Source organism: Bos taurus, chromosome 11 (genome assembly GCF_002263795.3).
Source record: "Bos taurus isolate L1 Dominette 01449 registration number 42190680 breed Hereford chromosome 11, ARS-UCD2.0, whole genome shotgun sequence".
Classification (NCBI taxonomy): Eukaryota; Metazoa; Chordata; class Mammalia; order Artiodactyla; family Bovidae; genus Bos; species Bos taurus.
Window position 1 is genome coordinate 103,661,514 of NC_037338.1, and position 15,133 is coordinate 103,676,646.

General features: G+C 59.1%; 1 long non-coding RNA gene across 1 annotated transcript; it reads left to right on the forward strand.

Moving 5' to 3' along the window:
- Nucleotides 1-298: 298 nt before the first annotated feature.
- Nucleotides 299-1,925, forward strand: LOC132346646 (uncharacterized). Its single transcript, XR_009496574.1, has 2 exons — nt 299-424; nt 1,773-1,925. It is a non-coding gene; the product is annotated as an uncharacterized lncRNA (long non-coding RNA).
- The last annotated feature ends 13,208 nt before the right edge of the window (nt 1,926-15,133 follow it).

Here is a 15,133-nt window from a genome sequence, read left to right on the forward strand (position 1 = left end):
GCCTCTGAGCCGCTCTGACCCTCAGTTTCCTCTTCCATGAAGTACAGCCCACTCAAGCCTGCCCACCCCCCCGCAGAGCCTCATCTAGTCGCCTGTCTCTGACCTGCCCTCCCGGCTCTCACCTCCCTCTGTCCTCTGTCCTCCACGTGGGCGGCCTCCTTCCTGTCCCGGGGACACTCACCCCACCTGTGTTTTTTTTTCTACAGCACTTGTCACCACTTGACACATCTCCCGGCGTGCGGACCTTCCACCCCGCAAGCACAGGAACGTCCGTGGCCTGCTGGCTGACCGCCCTCCCTGCCCTGGGAGCGGCGGCCGCCCGTGGTTACCAGGACGATGTGGAAACAGGCCGCAAGCTTGCCCCTGCCGCCCGCCCCAGAACTCATTAGTGGCTGAGATGGGGGCCTTGTAACAGGACCCCTGGGTAATCCCCTCTGGGGGCCACCCAGACAAAAGCCAAATTAAGTGGACAGAATTGCAGTCGGGGTGCTGGGAGGCCGGAATTTACCCCCAAGAGCAGACAAAGAAGGTCCCTTCTCAGGTGTGGGCTGCCTGGAGTCTGATTTCCATCCTGTGCAATTTAATGCCACCCTGGGAACCGGGGACAGTCCCCCTACTTGGGGTTGGCACTGACGGTTCTTGGCAGAGCCACCCCTGATGGGACATGGCATCTGCACATGCCCCCGCCCAGTTCCCCTACCCGCCCCCGCCAAGCGTTCCTACCTACCCCTGTCCAGCTCTCCCACCCGCCCCCCACTCACCCAGCACCCCCACCCACTCCTTCTAGCACCCCTACCTACCCCCGCTCAGCGCCCCACCCGCCCCCACCCTGCCCAGCACCCACCCCAGCCCCTCAGGTACTGGGTGGTCAGACAAGAGGAGGGGTCCCTGGGGGTGCACTCCGGGCTGTGGAAGGCCCCCTCCTCGTGCACACAGTGTTCAAGGGGCCCCTGGAATCTGCTCCCAGGCAATGCCCAGGAGCCTGTCCGCCACCCCCACTGCACAGGCTTGGCTGGTGGGGGCCTCTAGGCAGGCACTGGCCACCCTGGGGCTCCCACGGGGCTGCAGGGCATGAAGACGAGCAAGGGGGCAGCGTGTCTTTGACATGAGCTGGTCACAGCCTTGGGCTTGGCCAACCCCCTGGAACCCCACCCTGAAGCTACTTGGAAACTTGAGGACCTCCCCTCTGGGAGACTCAGTTTACTCACCAGTCGCCGGGGTGATGGCCCCGGGCGCTGACTGTCAGGAGGCTTGGCCAAGGCGTCCACACCCCGGTGCTGGCCGCCTCTGGCCGCCTGGCCGGAAGCTGTGCCTGGTGGCGGTGGTCATAGTGACGGAGTTGAGAAGCCCCCAGGTGCGGGGGGGTTTTCGGGAGCGGGAAGGGGACCCCCACACTGGTACCGCTGGCAGTGCTGGAGGGTGGGCGCCCACACCAACAGGGAGGCATCACTGGCCTTGCTCCAGTGCTGACCACGCAGCCCCTCGGGGCTTCAGCCTCTAGACTGGCCGAGGGGTTATGGTGGGCCAGCTGGGGTCAGAAGTGCTGGGCCAGGCATGTGATGTCCCTCCCGCGGTGGTGGGTGAGGGCGGGGCCTGAGCACAGCTTCGGGCCCCCATCCAGACCCCACATGTGAGAACCAGGAATGCGGCCAGGGCAGGGCCCTCTGGCTCCTGCAGACGGAGTCTGCCTGAGCCCCTCTGACGACCCAGGAGGCGGGGAGCACACCCCCTGGCGTCACTGTGGATGAGATCGTGCGTCCCCCTCCACACAGACGCCTCAACAGCTCAAGCACAGATGGATATTCACTGGTCGAGAAGCCTCCCGCCAGCTGGACCCAGGGGCATCCAGGGACGTTTGGAAACACACGTCAGTAAAGACACCCTTGACACTGAAATCCTTCCCTTGAAAGTGAAAGTGAAAATCCTTCGGTCGTGTCTGACTCTTTGCGACCCCATGGGCTACACAGTCCATGAAATTCTCCAGGCCAGAATACGGGAGTGGGAAGCCTTTCCCTTCTCCAGGGGATCTTCCCGACCCAGGGATCAAACCCAGGTCTCCGGCATTGTGGGCGGATTCTTCACCAGCTGAGCCACCAGGGAAGCCCGAAATCCTTCCCTTGGGAGAGCAGAAATCACCAGCTCAGCCCTGAGTGAGCTGGTGCACAGGGAGCTGACCCAGGGCACTCCTCTGGGTCCCGAGTCCACGTAGGTGGGCAGGCGGCCTTGTAGTGAGCCCTGAGTTTGGCGTCCCCGCTCTCAGGGAGGACAGCTACATCCCCTTCCAGAAGGCACATGGAAGCCAGAGCGGCAGACCCAGGGTCCTCGCAGAAGTGATCAGCCCAGGAGCTTGAGGTGGTCCTGGGCGCGGGTGGCCCAACATCCAGTGACTGCTGTCCTCATCGGAGAAAATCAGAGCGAGATTTGAGACACAGAGAAGCTGTGTGAAGGGGGAGCAGAGACCTTAGTGACGAGAGCCAGAGACAGCTGGAGCCGCCAGCAGCAGGTGGAGAGGCAGGAGGGAGCCTCCGAAGGGAGCACAGCTGCGCCCACACCTTCCTTTAGGACTTCTGGCCCCTAGAACTGGGAGAGAGTCAGTTCCCATTGTTTTCCACCATCCAGCCTGTGGCATCTGTTACCAGGGATCAGGGACACTGAGCCACAGCACCTCCCTGCACCCGGGGCAGGAGCATCCCGACTAAGCATCTGTGCCCCGCTTCCTCCAGCCCCCCACCCCCACCCCACCCTCTCCCCCACCCACTGCCGCAGGAATCGGGGGAGAAGGGCGTTTCCTGTCCATCTTAGGACCCCTGGCCGGATCTAAACAGTGAAATGACAAAGATGGTTCAACAGAGAAAAGCCAACAACCTATTTCGTGTAAGTTTTCCTGCTGAGGAAGTGAACATCCAGAGAGGCAGTGAGCCCTGGGGGTGACTGGGTGTGAGGGGCAGGCAGTCCTGGGAGAACCAGGAGGGGCAGGAGTGTCAGGCAAGCAGAGCAAACGGGGAGCTTAGCAAGGCCTGCCAGTTAGGATTCCACTCGGGGGCCCGGTCTTTGGAGATGAGGGAAAAAAGAAGGTAGGGAAAGGTCAGAACGACCTTCCTGCTTCCACAGTTTTCTCCAGCTCCTTCAGCTTTAACATTCATAAGCCCAGGTGCTATATTTTGGGGTTTGTGTCCCGAAGCCCATCACAGGCTCCTGCTCAGTCCCTCATCCACTCACAGGCCTCGGACACTCCCACTGTGGTCCAAGGGCACCCAGCTCTCCAGCAAAGGCCTCGACCACCCTCCAGTGGTTCCAAGTGGGGTCAGCCACGTGGAAGGGGACCGGGGAGCTGGTGGAAAGTGTGTAGCCGGAAGACACAGCAGGTGCAAAGGTCCTGAGGCTGAAGACTCAGAAGGAGCCGGGTCCCAGGGGTGGAGCGGGGCGGAGTCAGGGTGTGGGAGGTGGGTCGCTGTCCCCAGCACTGGTGGAGGACAGGAAAGAAGCCCAGCCCCGGGACCGCCCAGTCCCTTCTCATCTCTTGGCCTCAGGGACCTAGTGGCTGCCCCTGGCTGGCACACCTGCTCCCGGTGAGAGCTCCCTGAGGGCAGGGCAGGCCTGGGGCCCCCTGGGAGCCAGGTAACAGGTGTGAACAGACCCTTGTGGAAGCCAGGGGAGGGGCCTTTCCAGGTCACCACTCTGGGCAGCCCCTGGGCAGCCAAAAGCCCCAGTCAAGAGGCCCCACAGGCTATCTGGGCAGCTGGTCCAGACTTCCTGCCCACCTGAGTTCGCCCAGGCTGTCTAGTGAGGCAGCCGTGCCAGGGGCAGACCCATGGTGCCTGGGTTCCAGGGCCCTGAGGACTGACCTCCCTGCCAAGGGCAGCTCTGCGGGGCAGGGGGCTGAGGCCCCAAGCAGGAGGCCCCAGGGCCTCTTGACCCTTGACCCATGCCCAGGCTACTTCCTGCCTCCTTTTCCTCCCTGGGCTCAACAGAGACACTATTGTTCAGATGGGTGGAGACTTGCCGGCCTCCCCGTCCCCACTCCCAGTGACCCAGGGATGGCACCCCACCCCCTCCCAACCCAAAACTAAATAAAATAAATAGACGGGCTTCCGAGGGGGTGCTGGAGGAACGGGCTGTCCAAATGCAATCAGCCAAAAAGGCCTGAGTGCCTGGGAAACATTCATTCATCAGCATAATGGCTCTGCGGCGAGGCTGGAGGCCGGGTTAGGGCTTTGTCACAGGTGCCAGCGTCTAAGCCCCTGCCCGGCAGGAATGTGGGCCCAGCGGAGCACCTGAAGCGAAACCCAACGCCTCTGCCCCGGTGACTCGGGCGACTCCGATCCCCCCAGCTTTGAGGGATTCTGTTCTGCGGCCCAGCAATTTCTTTAGCACTTTCCCTGGGATCAGCTCTTCACCAAGGCCATAAGTCTTGTTCTTCCAAAATTCAGACCTCATTAATTTTGGTTTCTGACACAGATTTGCAGCATACTAGACCAGGGATCCCGGGGCTGGGGTTCAAAGTCCTAGATGAGTTGGTGAATTTCGTTCGTGGCAAGGTTGCCGTCCCCCTCTCCGAGGGCACCACAGCCAACAAGGACCCTCCCGGGGTCGAGGCCCAGTTCCACCCTCCTGGTCCGAGAGGACACAGGCCTCCGTCTGCCCAGGGCCATCGTCCTAGGTGCCCCCTCCAATCTTGGCCAGAGTAGCTGGCAGGGGTATCACTTTCCTCGATGGTTCTGGAAGCCGCCGTGTGGAGGGTTGGCATTCACGATCCAGCCCTATCTGTTCTGAAATAGTCGCAAGTCCTCACATAATAGCAAGTCAGCTGGCTGAACGCTCCCTGCCTGCGAGGGCCACGCCATTTCTCTCTAGTGGCTGTATCTTCATCCCTTAGATGAGAGATGAGGCTTGGAGAGCAGGCAAGGGAGGCCACGGGAGCCCCCAGTTTGATCCCAGGGCCTCTGTCCGTCCCACTCCCCCCGATGGCCCCACTAGCGACAGGGGACACCCGGAGGGTCACACCTGGTACAGTCCTAAGGCTGCCCGACAGTGCGGGGCCGGGAAGCACTCCGAGGGGCTTTGCTAGCATGGCCCCTGTCCACCTGCAACCTTGCCTCTGGGAAGGGCAAGAAGGACAAGCCCTTTATTATTACAGAGGTTTCTAGAAAATTTTGACCAAAAGCCAACATGTCCATTGGGGTGGAGGACCAGAAGGCATCGGCCATGAGTTGGGAGCAAGTCCTTGCGGTGGGGGGAGGGGTGGGTACCCAGCTGGACCGCAACCAGGCGGGTCCTCCCTGCCTGGTGCCCCAGGCTCCCGCACCATCTCCTGGCCCTGCTCCCGGCGGTGGGAAGGGGGCTGGCGGGAGCGGGGTGCCCGGCCGGCGCCCCTCCTCAGCCACTAACTCTGGACAAACACTGTGACCTAAAGCACAGCCGGGAGCACCAACCTTTTCATCAAGAAAGATTTAATTTATTGGGAGTGCGGAGCCACAAATCACAGGCGGGGAGATTTATCGCCTCCAGGAGTGGAATTGACCACGGAGAGAAGGCAACATCCCCAAGCCACACTCGCTCCTTTAATAAAGTTGAAAATGTAAAATACACCCATCCCACCCGGGTGCCGGGCGCTGTGGGCAGCGGCCCATGAGTTTATGGAGGGAAGTAACATATGCCTCTTGTCACCCCGTCCTTCCGGGGAGACTCAGAGAGGCAGAGGGGACCTCCCAGGCCACGGCTGGTGTCCATGATTTAGGTGACAGCTGCCCGGAGCTGGAACGGGCCAGGAAGGGGCAGGCCTGGGTGGGGGATGGGGCAGGGGCTCCCCGACCCCCCCTGCCCGGTTCCGTTTGCTCCCCCCTGCCCCTGGAAACACCTCCCCGGCTCTCAGTGGAAAGCCCCTGACCTCGAGGGCTCCTGTCTGGGAAGACAACAGCCTAAAGAGAAAAGCTAATCCCTGCCCCTCCGGCCTTAATCCGCCCTCAGGAAATGCCCGTTTCCCAGGCCAGGCCTCCCGGAGATCTGAGATCCTGGTGCTCCCTGGCAGGAGTCAAGGGCTCTCAGACTGCCCGACTCCCACCTCTCCACTTACAGCTGGGAAACTGAGGCCCAGAGCGGGTGGGGTTCCCTCTGCCATGAGCAGCCCCCTGCAGACATACAGACCACTGTAGGTGATTCCTTGGCCGGGACGGGACAAGTGTCCTCCAGAGACCCTGTGAGGCCCTGGCCCTGGTCCCCTGGCCCCCTGCAGACATGAGGGGTAGCCCCTGCCTGCTGGCCAGGCTGTGCACATTCTCTGGCCGTGGTCTAAGCCCTGGGGGTGAAGCTCTGCCCTTGATCAGGACCCATTTATACCAAACAGTGCACGCCCCCCAGTCACCCAGCAGGGCTTATCCAAATGACAGCGTGCCGGGTGTCCCTTTGCCCTCTGCCCAGCCCGGGACCCCGGTGACTTTGAGCCCCTCCAGCAGGGAAAATGGAGAAGCGGCTCTAAAGCAGGAGGTGGTGGGGAGGCTGAGGGGATGTGCGTGTGCCTGGGTGCTCACGTGTGCGGACCTGGGGGTGTGCACCACGGGCATGTATGTTCAGGCACACATTCCCAGGCACATGAGTGGCCACGATGTGGCCGTGTACACGTGTATCAGCATGGGCCCAAAGTCGCATACATGAGAGCGTGTGTACACTCCTGGGCAAGTGCGGATGCCTGCAAGGGGGCTCACCAGGCACCCGAGGCCTTACATTCCGGAGTCCTGAGACCCCTGGGAGAGGGGAAGACTTGGTCCTCCCAGCGGGCCCCCCACCCGCTGCTCCACCCCGCAGGGCCGCACCCTGGGCCTCCCTCCCGACAGCTCCGGGACCACCCACTTGTCCAGCCCCTGCCTCCCCCACCCCCAGCACTCTACTTAATGTCTTTCTCATAAGGAGTTTTAAATTATAAGCCTAAATGAGGTCCATAAATTTGACTTCATAAAATTCCACGCACATCATTTTCCAGCAGAAAAGGCTAAGAAATATTTTCCTGGAGACCCCCTGCGTCCCCCTCCCTGCACAGTATAACATTTATTCTGATATTAAAATGGCAGGTGTTCTATAAATCGTGAGTCATTAGCACGCTTCATTGATTTTTTCCCCGCAGCTCCCAGCCCGGGGAGAAGCCACGTGTAGATCCCAGTCTATTCGATTGAAATTCATACCCTATTTGGGGGTCAAAGAGCGGGACCCCACGAGCTTGAACTTCTATCAGCCTAAAGCTGATCAATACTTGGAGATATATTGGGGGCCGGCGGCTCACACAGATTAAGTGGCCATAAATGTGAGGTGTGGGGGCGGCCGGCGGAGAGGCAGCTGAAGACCGGGCCTGCTGCCTGGCCATTTGGGACTTTCCGGGGCCCTGGGGGCAGGGGGTCACCAGAGGTGCTAGAGCCGGGTAGAGCGAATATGGGGCTCAGCTGGGTGAGACCTGGGTAGAGCGAATATGGGGCTCAGCTGGGTGAGCAGCCCCTGACCCACCCCGATCCCTCGGAGGTGGGGAAGGCAGAGGACACTTGAGGGGAACAGGGGGCACCTGTTTTTTTTAATTAATTTATTCTTTATTGAAGGATAATTGCTTTACAGAATTTTTCTGTTTTCTGTCAAACCTTAGCACGAATCAGCCATAGGTACACATCTCTCCTCTCCCTTTTGACCCTCCCTCCCACCCCCCTCCCCACCCCACCCCTCTGGGTTGACACAGAGCCCCTGTTTGAATTTCCTGAGCCACACAGCAAATCCCCTTGGCTCCCCATTTTCCACGCAGTAATGTAAGATTCCCAGTTACTCTCTCCATGCATCGCACCCTCTCCTCCCCGCCCCCATGTCCGTAAGTCTATTCTTTCTGTCTGTTTCTCCGTTGTTGCCCTGTACATAGATTCTTCGTACCATTTCCCTAGATTTCGTATATGTACGTTAGAGTACGGTATTTTTCTCTTTCTGACTCACTTCACTCTGCATAATGGGTTCTGTGTGGCACCGTTGTTTTTAATTGTAACAAGGGATTCAAGACCCAGCTGCAGATCTTTGTCCTGCTGTTTTAGGGTCTCCCGAAGCTGTCTGACCGTCTGTTCAGCCACTTCCTCCCCGCACTCAGGCCGCACAAGGGTTGGCTCCCATGGACGCCAACCATTTGGGCCTCTCTGGCCCTGCCTGGGGTTCCAGTCCATTCTGCCTCGACCCCTGGCCCCTCGAGGTAGGCCAGGCCATCCCTCCTCCCTGCGCCCCTTCGAGGCCCCTGGGTGACATTGTACACCCAACGCCTCAAAGAACCCACTGTGTCCCACGCTGGGGAAAACCATGCAAGGTCTGCAAAACCCAGCCCTCACCCCGACCCCACCCTTTACAAAGGGCACATGGGGTCAGTGCTTATGTGCTGGGCCCTGGAAGGGGCGGGCTGACCCCACCTCTCCTCCCCCCACCGAAAGTGGGTCCCCCTGGCTCTGGGGATGCTGAAAAGGCACGTCCTTGCTGTGCCCTTGTGGTGGGGTCACTGCCGTGGAAGGATGCCACGCCCTCCCCCGTCCGCCCCCTCATATATCACGCCCAACCCGCCCCGCGTGCAGCTCTGGCCTCCACCACAGAAGGCACGCGATCTGCTTGGTTATTAGGGAGATAAATAATTTGAACTCTGGCCTTTTACCTTTTCCCCCAGCAGGCGGGCTGCCCCCACGCCCCTTGGGCACCCAGCCTGGAGGAGCAATTTCATTAGGAGCCCTGGCAGCTGGCAGAGACCACCCTGCGAGGCCAGCAAGGAGAATTTCTTTATGGAGATGAGACGTAGGAATATGAAAATTTAAGCCGGAGCGGATGTAATTTAACTTTGCATTATTTATCGGGGACACAAATCCTTTCTAACATTGGCGGATTTGGGAGGGCTGGGCAGGGCTGCTGGGGCCTTTGGGGAAAGAGGGGGTGGCCAGGGGCCTGCTTCCAACCCCCTTTGCCTGTAACAAGGGGACAGAGGAGTCGAGGGCACCGGTGGGCAGGAGGTGAGGTTGCAGATGTCCACCCAGGCCAGGTGGCCAAAGCAGGGGCAGGGAGGCGGGCACCAGGTGGGGGAAAGTCAGAGGCCCCTGTAGGTGCCCGGGGCCCAACCCCGCTCCCAGCTGACTCACTTCTCCCTGCTTCCCGGGGTGAGCAGGGCCCTGAGGACACACACACGTACACACACGCACGCGCGCACACGTGCACAGTAACACACGCACACACGTGCACACGCATGCATGCACACACACATGCATGCACGCACGCACGTGCCCCCCCCAGCCCTGGAAGCCACAGGCCTGACGTGCCCGAGTCCTCGGGACGGAACGCTACGCTCCAGGCCTCTCCTGAGTTTCTGGTGGGGTTCCCAGTCCCTGGCCCCCCATGGCTTGTAGACGCCAGAACCATCTTCCCACTGGTCTCCCTACGTCCCTGGGTCCGAGGTTCCCTCATCTCTGAAGGACACTAGTCAGGGCCCACCCCACCTGCCTCCTCTCAACACGGTCGCGCCTGCAAAGACCCCGTTTCTCAATACGGTTCCATTCACAGGTGCCGAGGGTAGGAGGTGGCCCTCTGTTTTGGGGGCACATGATTCAGCCCACAGCTGTGGGGGGGACATCTGCCACCTCACACACAGAGGACACTCAGAGGAAGGAATAGCCTGAGAGTGAAGCTGGGCAACAAAAATTTGATTTATTCTGTGCTCTTGAATGCTTTTTTTTCCATAGAAAAGATGATTCAGTGTAATTTGGTTTTTCAAATATTCAATTAACCAAAACTCCAGCTGTTTGCTAAGTTGTAAATTCAGTTTACAAATATGATTCTATTATGGAGCATAGCAAATTCTGAGAACAATGTTAAGAAACTTTTACAACTCTAAGAAATTCCCTCAAACATTTAAACTCCACTTACAGCCTTAATATTTTATCTCCTTGTTCATAACTTTGGTTTTGGGACATAACAGAAAAATTCCCCAAAGCATAAACCATCATGTATCTAAAAATCACAGCAGGGACTTCCCAGATGGTCCTGTGGTTAAGACTGTGCTTTCAATGCAGGAGGCAAGGGTTCGATCCCTGTTCAGGGAACTAAGATCCCACATGCTGTGCATCATGTGGCCAAAAATGAATAAATAAAATAAAGAAAAAATAAAAAACATAGTAAACTAAGAAACAGGGTGACTCATGTCTTCTTAGGTTTCCAACGCTGTTTACAAAGTCAGTAAGAGACTGATCTAAAAGTCTGAATCCATCATTTAATTAAACATATCAGCTGGAATCACAAGCTGGTTGATGACTGATGGGCCAAGATTAAAACCAGAAAATAGCAAGTAGCAGATTCCTTGAAGCCCAATCGGGAAAGCAGTCTACATGGAAATCTGCATTTTCCTGGCTTGAAGCTGCTCCCTTCCTGAAGACACAGGTGGTGAGCCCGTGGGCTCCGCGGTGGCCCCCCGTCTCTCAGCCACTGCCCTGGGTCTCTGTCCCCCTGTTCCGGACGGCCCCGGGATGGTGAAGCTGGACCCAGGACGGCAGGGTGCAGGAGGAAGGAGGCAGCCTCGTCCAGCCCCTTAAGGCTGCCTGGGCTCCCCCACCCCCACAGCTGCCCCCTGACCCCAACCTCGTGAACATTAACCCCTCTCATCTCATCGCCAGCGACTGGGGGAAGCTAGGAGACAGTTCCATTGAAAAAAATCCTTCAGAGTGTTTGTTAAAGGACATGCCAGGAGGTGGGCCGGCCGGGCCTCTTGGGGAGGGGGCTCCCATTGGCCTAGACCCTCATGGGGCGCCTGCCCACCCACCGGCCGCCTCCAGCCCACGCACAAAGCGCCAGATGGACAAGATGCACGGCCAGATGAGGGGTGGACGGCACAGGCCTGCGGGATGGGTGAGGGGTTGCACGGGCTCCCAGACCCACTGCAGGCCCCAGCTCATCAGCCAGCAGGGAGGCCGTATGCCCGTATGTCTGGGCTGGAGGAGGGGCTGGGAGCCAGCAGGGGAAAACTCCATGGGACTCAGGATGGCAGGAGGTGGGGAAACGTGGAAAGGTGAGGGCCATCTTAGTGATGGCGTCGCATGGACGAGTGACCCGGAGGAGCGGCAGCAGCTTGGTCCTGGGCTGCCTCATGGTTCTCCTGCACCCCCACCCTTCTTGGTTTGGGCCCACCTCCTGCCCGCTCCCCAGCTGGTCCCCAGGGCGCCCCTTCCATCTCTGTGTCCTCCGGAGACCGTGGCTGAAAGCTGCCCAAACCCAAAGTCTAACCCCAGATGCGAACCTCCTCTGACCGGGAGGAGTCCACCCAGTTGCTCCCAGAGAGAGAAGCCTTGCTTCCTCTCAGCACCCGCCCCTTACCAACCGAGATCCTCCCCAAGCCGACAACCATGTTCACCCACCTCCAGGCCCGAGCCACCACACTGGCACAACTCACAGTTACATGCTTGTGCAGAGCACCCAGGAGCCTCTGAGGACAGCAGTCCCAGGACTGAAGGTGGAGAAACTCCGCGGGACCAAGCCAGGGACCCCCGGTGGGGGAGGAGAGAGCTGGGAGTGGGTGCGAGCCCCCAGACGGTGCTCAGAGCCCCATCAGAGACAAGAAGATTATATTAATAGCTGGGGATGGGAGTAGCCTTGGTATGGGAACCTTCTAGAAAAGGAGAGGAAGTCTGCACAGGGTTGGTCCCTCAGTCAGGGAGGTGCCCCTGCAGAAGGAAGAGGCTGACCCTTCCCCGGTGGGTCCTGGACTCAGAGACGTACAGGGAGGGGCAGCCGTGCCAGGGTGGCCCTGCCAGCCTGGCGAGCGGCCCCCTCCTGCCCAGACTGGACCCTGTCGATTCTGCCGGGAGCTGACACCCCCCAGGAGCCCAGTACAAACAACGGGAGGGGCTTGATTGGCCAGTCAGACCTCAGATAAGGCCATCAGCAGACACAACTCAGAAAGGAGACTTCGTGGCCCAGGAAACGGCCAGGCTGTGACACCAAAGAGAAGAAGCAGGTCACGAAGCAGTTGTGTATGGTTGCGACAGCCCCCAGACACACGAGCCACAGTGAACAAAGTCTGGACGGAGCTACACCAACATGGCATCTTCAGTTAGAGGAATTCAGGGCACTGGGAGGGTGGAGTGAAGTTTGTTTTTCTACATTTGTCAAATTTTGAGGATGAGCACACACCACTTTCCTAAGCACAGCATGAGCCATCGGCATTCGTTTGTAAGCCCGGGGGGCAGCCTCTGCCCTCTTGACCTAGGAGATGGGCCAGGAGGCCAGGGGCCCCCAGGAGACCCCAGGGAGGACCCCAGAAGCTCTCACCCGCCGGCCGTCTTTCAGATCCCTGGAGGGCCCCGGGCTAGGTGGTCCCCACGGGTGACATCATCTCTCCAGGCAGTCAGGTACCCCATGCCCCCGTATTTCACCTCCCTGCCAGCCAGCCACCCTCCCCACCCCCCTCTGTTCTGAAGCCTGGTGTCACCTGAAGGTTGAGGGGAGAACTCCGCCCACCTCAGCTACCACCCGGCTCAGGCTCAGGCCTCACGCAGCTCGCAGCAGCTCGTAAAACTCCTCGCTTCCTGGTCCCCCTCAGCCCTGCCAGCGGTGTGTTTAGAGCCCACCCCCACCGGGTGTCCTTTTAACTAATAGGGCACTTAGTTTAATGAGGAGAGTTTGCATAAGAGGAACTTGCTAATTAAACTTTAAACCTTGTCATTCTAAAGATTAGCCCAGCTCTGAACAGAGAGCATTTGTCATGGAGAGAGGGAGCCCCCCTCCCTGCAAGAAAAGGCCAGCTGAGGGTCTTGCCTCAGCAGCTTCTGGCTGACCAGCCAAGATGGAATCTTCCGGAAGGTTTAGGAAACTCCTGTCCCAGGTCAGGAACGTCCGAGGTGGCGCTAGCGGTAAAGAACTCACCTACCAATGTAGGAGACCTAAGAGATGCAGGTTTGATCCCTGGGTTGGGAAAATGACCCAGAGAAGAAAATGGCAACCCATTCCAGTATTCTTGCCTTGAGAATCCCATGGACAGAGGAGCCTGATGGGCTACAGTCCACGGGGTTACAAGAGTCAGACATGGATGAGGCAACTGAGCATGCATGCCCCAGGACGAGCCTGGATTCCAAGGCCCCCCGTGGAGGGAACGCATTCTCCACACCCCATCCGGATGCCAGGCACAATGAGGCTGGGGGCCCCGTCTGTAGGCTTGACACTCCAGCCACAGGTTTTTGGGAGGAGTAAGTGTCATGTGAGGTGCCCAAGCAGCGTGGAGGCTTGAGGACTCCTTCCTTCCCGTCACCCCTCCCTTCACCCGCCTGCGATCACCTGGGGACCCGTGCCCGCAGCTCAGAGCTGGCCGTGGCTGGCTGCTGGCCTCCCCTGCCCTCCAGAGTGCAGAAGCCCAGCGGCCACTGCCAGCACTGGCCACTCACCCAGCCTCAGCCAGCTTTGTTTCCCCAGCAAAGAAAGAAAGTGGGGCGGGGGGCAGAATGTGAAGAGAATCTGTGTCACCATGTCACGGTATCACCCGGGAACATCACAGGTCTTAACCTCTGACCTTTCTGGAGGTCAAACTAGGCTGGCGGTCAGGGCAGGCTGCCTTGGGGACAATGGCCAGGGGACACAAGTGAGCCACTCCCTGAATGACCAGCAGGCCTGGAAGGCCTCCCCCTAGCAGTGTGGTCTTCCACATTCCGAGCTGGTCCTGACAAGCCCTTTCCAGGAGGGGGAACAGGTCATTAGCATCCATTCTCATCACTTGCTGGAAGCTGGTGACCGCAGGCTGCTGTCCTTAGCTGGGGAGCGTGCCCCTGCGGCCAGGCCGCTATCTTGCAGGTGGGGTCCGGGGACGCAGGGCACAGACACACTGCCCCCTGTCCCCGCAGCGGTGCTGAGGACCCTCTGTGTGCGCCACCCTGGAGGGGAGGGGGCAGAGGGGAGGGGCTCTGGGAGGGCCTTTGAGGGAGAGGGAGCTCCTGAAGGGGTGGGACCCTGATGCTGATCCTAGGAGCCGGCTGGACTGGGGAGGGGGAGGGGAGGGGGCTCTAACGTGGCCCCCCTTGCTCTCCTAATCCCACGATTTCCTGTTCTTCGTGTTAGCTGTGAGCCAGCCCTGCCTGGGAGGGTGAGTGGGCACCCTTTGCATAACTGAGGTGAAATCTCCGCGACATAAAATGACCCATTTTAAAGTCTACGAGGTGCAGCCACCACCTGAGTCAAAGCTCCTCCTCCTGCCCGAAGAGAAACCCGGGACAAGTCACGCCTTATCCCGCCCACTCCAGAACCTCGAATCCACTTCCTGTCTCTATGGATTCACCGGTTCTGGACACTTGGTAGAGACTGAATTATACAATGTGTGGCCTTTTGTGTCTGGCTGGGTCAGGAAGATCCCCTGGAGAAGGGATAGGCTACCCACTCCAGTATTCTTGGGCTTCTCTAGTGGCTCGGCTGGTAAGAGTCGGACAGGACTGAGCGACTTTCACTTCATTCCTTCAGGCAGCACGGCCTTTCTAACTTCCCGAGTTGCAGCGAGTCTGTGCCCCACCCCACGGTAGAGGTGGCCCACTGTCAGCGTTCACGCACGGATGGATGGATGTTTGGGCCACTTCCGCCTTGTGGCTGCAGTGAACATGCTTGCACAGGTGCTTGTCTGAGTCCCTGTTTTTGGATCCTGTGGATTTGACCTAGGAGTGAAACGGCGGCATCACGTGGTGATTCGAGGTTTCCATCTCTGGATCCATCAAGCAGTTCTCCTCAGCTGCTCTGTGGACATTCCCACCAGCAGTGCCCGGGGCTCTGATCTCTCCCCTCCCAGCATCCTGACCGAGTGGAGCAGCATCTCCAGGGCTCTGATCCCTGTCTCCCTGGAGCCGGGACTGTGAGCACCTCCTCCTGGGCGCGATGACCAGGATCATCCCTTTGATGGATGAGGACACAGGGCTTGCCGCTGTGCTGAGCAGGGACCACAATGTGGGGCTGGGCCACGGCGTCCCTCCCGGCCCTCAGGTTCTAGTGTGAGAAGTGTGAAAGCAAAAGTATTAGTCACTCAGCCTTGTCTGACTCTTTGAAGCCCCGTGGACTATAGCCCACCAGACTCCTCGGTCCATGGAATTCTCCAGGCAAGAATACTGGAGTGGATAGCCATTCCCTTCTC